The sequence below is a fragment of the Mustela putorius genome, unplaced genomic scaffold (genome assembly GCF_011764305.1).
Source record: "Mustela putorius furo isolate JIRA1106 unplaced genomic scaffold, ASM1176430v1.1 tig00003899_pilon_pilon_pilon, whole genome shotgun sequence".
NCBI classification, from domain to species: domain Eukaryota; kingdom Metazoa; phylum Chordata; class Mammalia; order Carnivora; family Mustelidae; genus Mustela; species Mustela putorius.
In genome coordinates this window covers 15523916-15529121 of record NW_025422048.1, presented here as the reverse complement: position 1 = coordinate 15529121, position 5206 = coordinate 15523916, and the positions used below count along the sequence as shown (strand labels likewise).

Below are 5206 nucleotides of genomic sequence, written 5' to 3'. Positions count from 1 at the left end.
TCACTTGTGGCTCCATTGTGTTAGCCATCAACACATTCCCGGCATCGGGTTTATCTATTTGGTTGAGCAAATGCTTTTTTTCTCTCTCTTTTAGAAAATATCACCAGAAAGACCTTGCATTCAGCTGGAAAAGGCACCATCACTTCCTACCTCATGCTTACATCAACTCTCTGAACTAATGTCAAAAACTGTTCTTTAGGGATCTTGATCACCATTCTCTTGTAACAGACACCACACTGTTCCTTTCATCGATGACATCATTGTGATGGAGAAGTAGAAACTAATAGACACATTGGCAACACACTTGAAAGCCAGAACACAGGAACTAATTCTTACATGAAATCAGAGGCATTGCAACATAGTTAAATGTTTACAGATTTAGTATTTTGGGGCAGGACAAGATTGTGCTTCTACAGTGAACAGCAAATAAACAAATCTCAATTATCTTACCGTTAAAAAAAAAGACATAGCAAAGGGTAGGTATGAGGTGCTGGTGATAGCACATATGTTTATATTCTTGTAATACTAGAACCCCTGACAAGTGACTTGAGAACTGGCTAGCTTGGAGTGGGGCCCAGAAGAATAAAGTTCTCTGACCCTACATCTATGGCCTCATAGGGAGCTCCGTGTGACCACTTGACAGAAAAAGAAAAAGCATCATACCTGATTTTCAGGTGGAACAATCCAATATGCAGGTATTTGTCCATATTAGTTCTCTTTTTTTATTTAATTTTATTTTTTCAGATATCAGTTTTCTTTTTCCCCATTATATACTTTCTCTTTTTTTGGTAGTTTTATTTTTTTCCAGTATTCCAAGATTCATTGTTTATACACCACACCCTGTGCTCCAGGCAATACATGCCCTCCTTAATACCCAACACCAGGCTCACCCAACGCCCCCCAACCTCCTTCCCTCCCAAACCCTCAGTTTGTTTCTTAGAGTACACAGTCTCTCATGGTTCATCTCCCCCTCCAATTAGTAGTACATAATGTTACCCTATATTTAACAGTGAAATGACACAAATGGATGATCAAGGAGTTCCATAGGTCAGAACCTTAGGCAGGCTCGATTGGGTTCTCTGCTTAAGGTCTCACACAATTGAACTCAAGGTTTTGGCCATGCTAGGTCATTAATTGGAGACTCAAGAGAGAGAAACCACTTCCAAGCCCTTCCAGGTAATTGGCACCTCTAGTTTCTTGAGGTTGGAGGACTGTAGTCCCCTTTCCTCTGCTGTCTCTAGGATAGAGCTACTCTGAGCTCCTAGAACCACCTTCACACATCGCTACGTCCACCCCTCCATTGTCCAAGCAGTAATGATGCATCATGGTCGTAGAGGCAAAGATGCATTTATGCATGGACCATAAATATGAACATCCACTCAGCAAGACTGATGGTGTTGCAGATACCGCTGACTGCTCCATCTGCCAGCGGGACAGACCAACACTGAGCACCCCCAGGCGGTCAGTCAGCTAACTACCAGTTGGCAGACTGATTATTGTGGTCAACATTCATTAGGGAAAGGGAGCTCTATGTACTCCAATAGACAATGATTCTTGATATGGATCTTCCTTCCACCCATAGATGTTTGAGGAAACCAGCATTCATGGATTTAGAAAATGCTTTATCCACTGTTATGGTATTCCACACAGCATCACATATAAACAAGGAAATAGCTTCTCAAAGCACATGCTTATGGCATTCAGTAGGTTTATTAACTATCTCATAATCCTGAAGTGAAGGCTTCAAAAAAGTCCTGGAATGATCTTTTAAAGCCACAGCTATGGTTCTAACATGACAGCAGAACCTTGAGGGGCTGGGATTATATAACTTAGAGGATGTCAATCCTCTACCGCATTGGCCAGTATATGCAGATGTCTCTCCCATAGACACAATTCACACCTTTATTAATGAAGGGATGGCAGTGTGAGGGACTCCTCTCACTATTACTCTTATGTATCCAGTAGCCAAATTTTGCTTCTAGTCCTCACAACCTTAGGCTTTCCTGCACTGCATGTCTTTATCCAAAGGAGAAATGCTTTCCACAAGAGGCCTAACAATGACTCCATTGAAATGGAAATAGACTCTGCCAAGGGGTCAGGCTGGAGTGCTCCATTCCCTTCATTTTGGGAATGGAGCCTGATAGCCTGATGATTTCAGGCAAACTTGGGGGTCCTACGCAATGTGGGGAGATGAACCCTGACTGGTAAGGACACAGGACTGCCATGACACAAGACTATGTGCACAATGTTTGGGATTTTCTCAGCACTCTCATGTTGGTGATTAAAGTCAAAGGAAAATTACAGCAATTCAGTTCAGGCAGGACATCTAATGGTGCTGGGTTCATTGGTAACTAAGCTGCGAGTCATCCCCTCAGGCCAAGCCATATGACTGGCTGAGGGGCTGTCTCAGGCAAAAGGAAAAGAAATGGAGACTGTATAGGGTGCTGGCTGGCTCAGTCAGTGGAGCACATGAGTCTTGAACTCAGGATTGTGAATCAGGCCCCATGTTGTGTGTAGAGGTTACATAAAATACAAAACTTTTAAAAAGAAGTGGCTAGTGTAGAAGACAAGTATAAATATGAGCTACAGGCCTGTGACCTGCAGAGGAGCGAGGATATACTGTAGGCCAGTGACTTCAGGGCATTCCTCCACTTCAGGGGGAAAACAAACAGACAAATAACAAATTATCTTTTTAAATGCATTATTAAAGCAAACTTTATTAACAGAAATTTATAACATTAAAGTTCCAAAGCTTTTTCATAACCTCAAGTAGACAATTTTCTTAACTAACATGTACTGAAAGGCATCACCAATATCCAGTGCCATTCAACTGGTTCATGTTACACATTGATAACTTGAAAACAGAATTATAAGTTTGGGGTGTAATTATCTTTCTTGAGAAGGTGGTCAAATTCTAATTTTTCTGGTACCTTCTGCAGGTGCCTTATTAAGTCTTATCTTTTAAATCTGAAAATAGAGAGTCAAGTCATTAACCAAAAGACACCCACAGAACCATAATGTAGAAGGCACTGTGGGGGACAGAAAGGGAAGTTCAGAATCTACAAGGGAATAGAAAATGGACCATTTTGGTGAGGGACAACCCAGCAAACACAAAGAGTATCAGTATTTTGATGTCTTGTCCTACCTCAAAATCCAGTGTGAACAGAAGTCTTCTTGAACTTGGAAGAGTGAGGGAGACTTAGATAATATCAATCTAATAACAGCAGAGAAAACATGAAATCTGATTGAAGACTACAGTTGAGAAAAGGCAAGCAAGGCCCAACCACACCCCTCGCCCGACACCACACTGGGACCCGCTGTGCTACAGAGTTTCTCTCTATACCCACCTTGCTGCTTCCTTGACGGACAATAAAACAAAATTTGTCCCGCAGTTCTACAGATCCTTCCATTCCTTCAAGCAATTTGAAGACCTTTTCATATTCTGGAGATACAGGGGTGGGGGGGAAAGCCCTTCAATATCTCTAAAGTATGAAGAGGAGGTAGAACTCAATCTTGGTGTCTCAGCAATCATTCAAGAGCTAGAATGTTACAGAGTATGTGTGCTTTCCATACATTCATTCAGACACCCGAACATATCCACCAATGGAGCTCTACTACACAATAACCAATTAAGAGACATAAAAGAATGACAACAAAAAACGGTTACTGGGACATTTCAGTCAAAATAAAGAGAAACTGTCCTAAAGTATGTGAAAACACAATTCTGGCGAAGGATTAGCTACAAGACCTCAGTTGAATCCAGTCTAAATCACAGAATGGGAAAGACTTCATGTAGTTTCACTGCTGAAAATTCTTATCGCACTTACTTTGTCCAAATCGTCGAATTTCCTCCTTTAATTGATGTTTCATTTCAGCACTAATTTCCACTGGTATTGGCAGTTGATCTGGCACATCTCCCAACACAGACATTGCTTTGACCACGGGCTCATCTGCAGAGCGATAGCTGGAAATGATTCCTCCCACAAGTACATGACTACAAGCTTTGTGAATCAGCCCACCCTTGCAGACACTGGTTAAGTCATGACACAAAGAATCTAATTGTACCACCTCCTGCCATACTTATAAGCTCTGGAGATCAGATTTAGACCAGAAGCCATCAGGTGGGGATCAACCACTTTCCCTCCCCTCCCCGTGGATACTGGGAAAGACAGGCGCATCTGGAAACCTAATTGAATGTGGAGCTACGATGACATGCATTTCAACTACCTCACAGACACATCCATGTGCTCCACAGTCTCTAAAATTTCCTTTTATAGCAGAAGAATATACCAGCTAGATGTATCAGTACTGAAAATTTGACCTCGGGAAAAATAATACAATAAAGAAGCCTCCTCTATTCTTGGCACAGTGCATAAGCACAGAACACACTTGGACAGTATAACCAATTAACATTCACAGAGCCCTGGGACTCAGGATTCAATGTTCCCTTGATGTCCTCTACAAGGTGAAAAGCTGAACATGTCAATTGATGTCAGGATGCCTGATATTGGCACTCCATCACTAGAAATCCCAGTCAGTAAATGACCTTCTTCATCTGTCTTTTCTGTCTCAGGAGATAAATTTTTTTCTACACCACGTCTGACACCTCTACTGCATTTACTCATCCTCCTTTGTGCCAGACATGTGTCCAAAACTGGGAGATCAGAAGGGAACCAGACAGACAGAACAGATAAAGACAATCCCTGCCCTTATGGATCTTACATCTTCATGGGGAAGGCAGAACTGAGGTGGAAAATAGGCAAGAGGATTCACACCATTTAATTTTCTGTTAAGAAGGAAGTCAGCAGTTATGTGACTGAAAGCAAGAAGGGAAGCCTTCCTGACCTCTCAGGAGGTGATCCCTAGGCAGAGCCAGGCACAGGAGATAGAGTTGGCCTGTATACATGCAGAGGAGGAGTTCCAGCTACCGTGTGGGCCATGCAAGGCTCCTAGGAGGGGATGAGTTAGGGCCATGGAGCAAAGGACAGAGACAAAGAGAGCAAGGAGAACACGGAAAGAACAGATGATGGCAGGAAAGGATGGCAGGTCCAAGTCATGCAAGGTGTGGGAACCAGTGTTAGGAGCTCAGACTCCATTCTGAGTGCTTGGGGAGTTGATGATGGGTTTCAGGATATGCATGTAATGATCTGATTTCTATATGGACATGGTCACTCTGGGTGCACAGGAACAAATGGGCTACACAGGG

General features: G+C 42.6%; 1 long non-coding RNA gene across 1 annotated transcript; it reads right to left on the bottom strand.

Moving 5' to 3' along the window:
- Window positions 1–2724: 2724 nt before the first annotated feature.
- LOC101686831 lies at window positions 2725–3951 on the bottom strand. The gene is made up of 3 exons (XR_006602975.1): window positions 3828–3951; window positions 3348–3442; window positions 2725–3214 (listed from the first exon to the last, which is right to left on the bottom strand). It is a non-coding gene; the product is annotated as an uncharacterized LOC101686831 (long non-coding RNA).
- Window positions 3952–5206: the final 1255 nt, after the last annotated feature.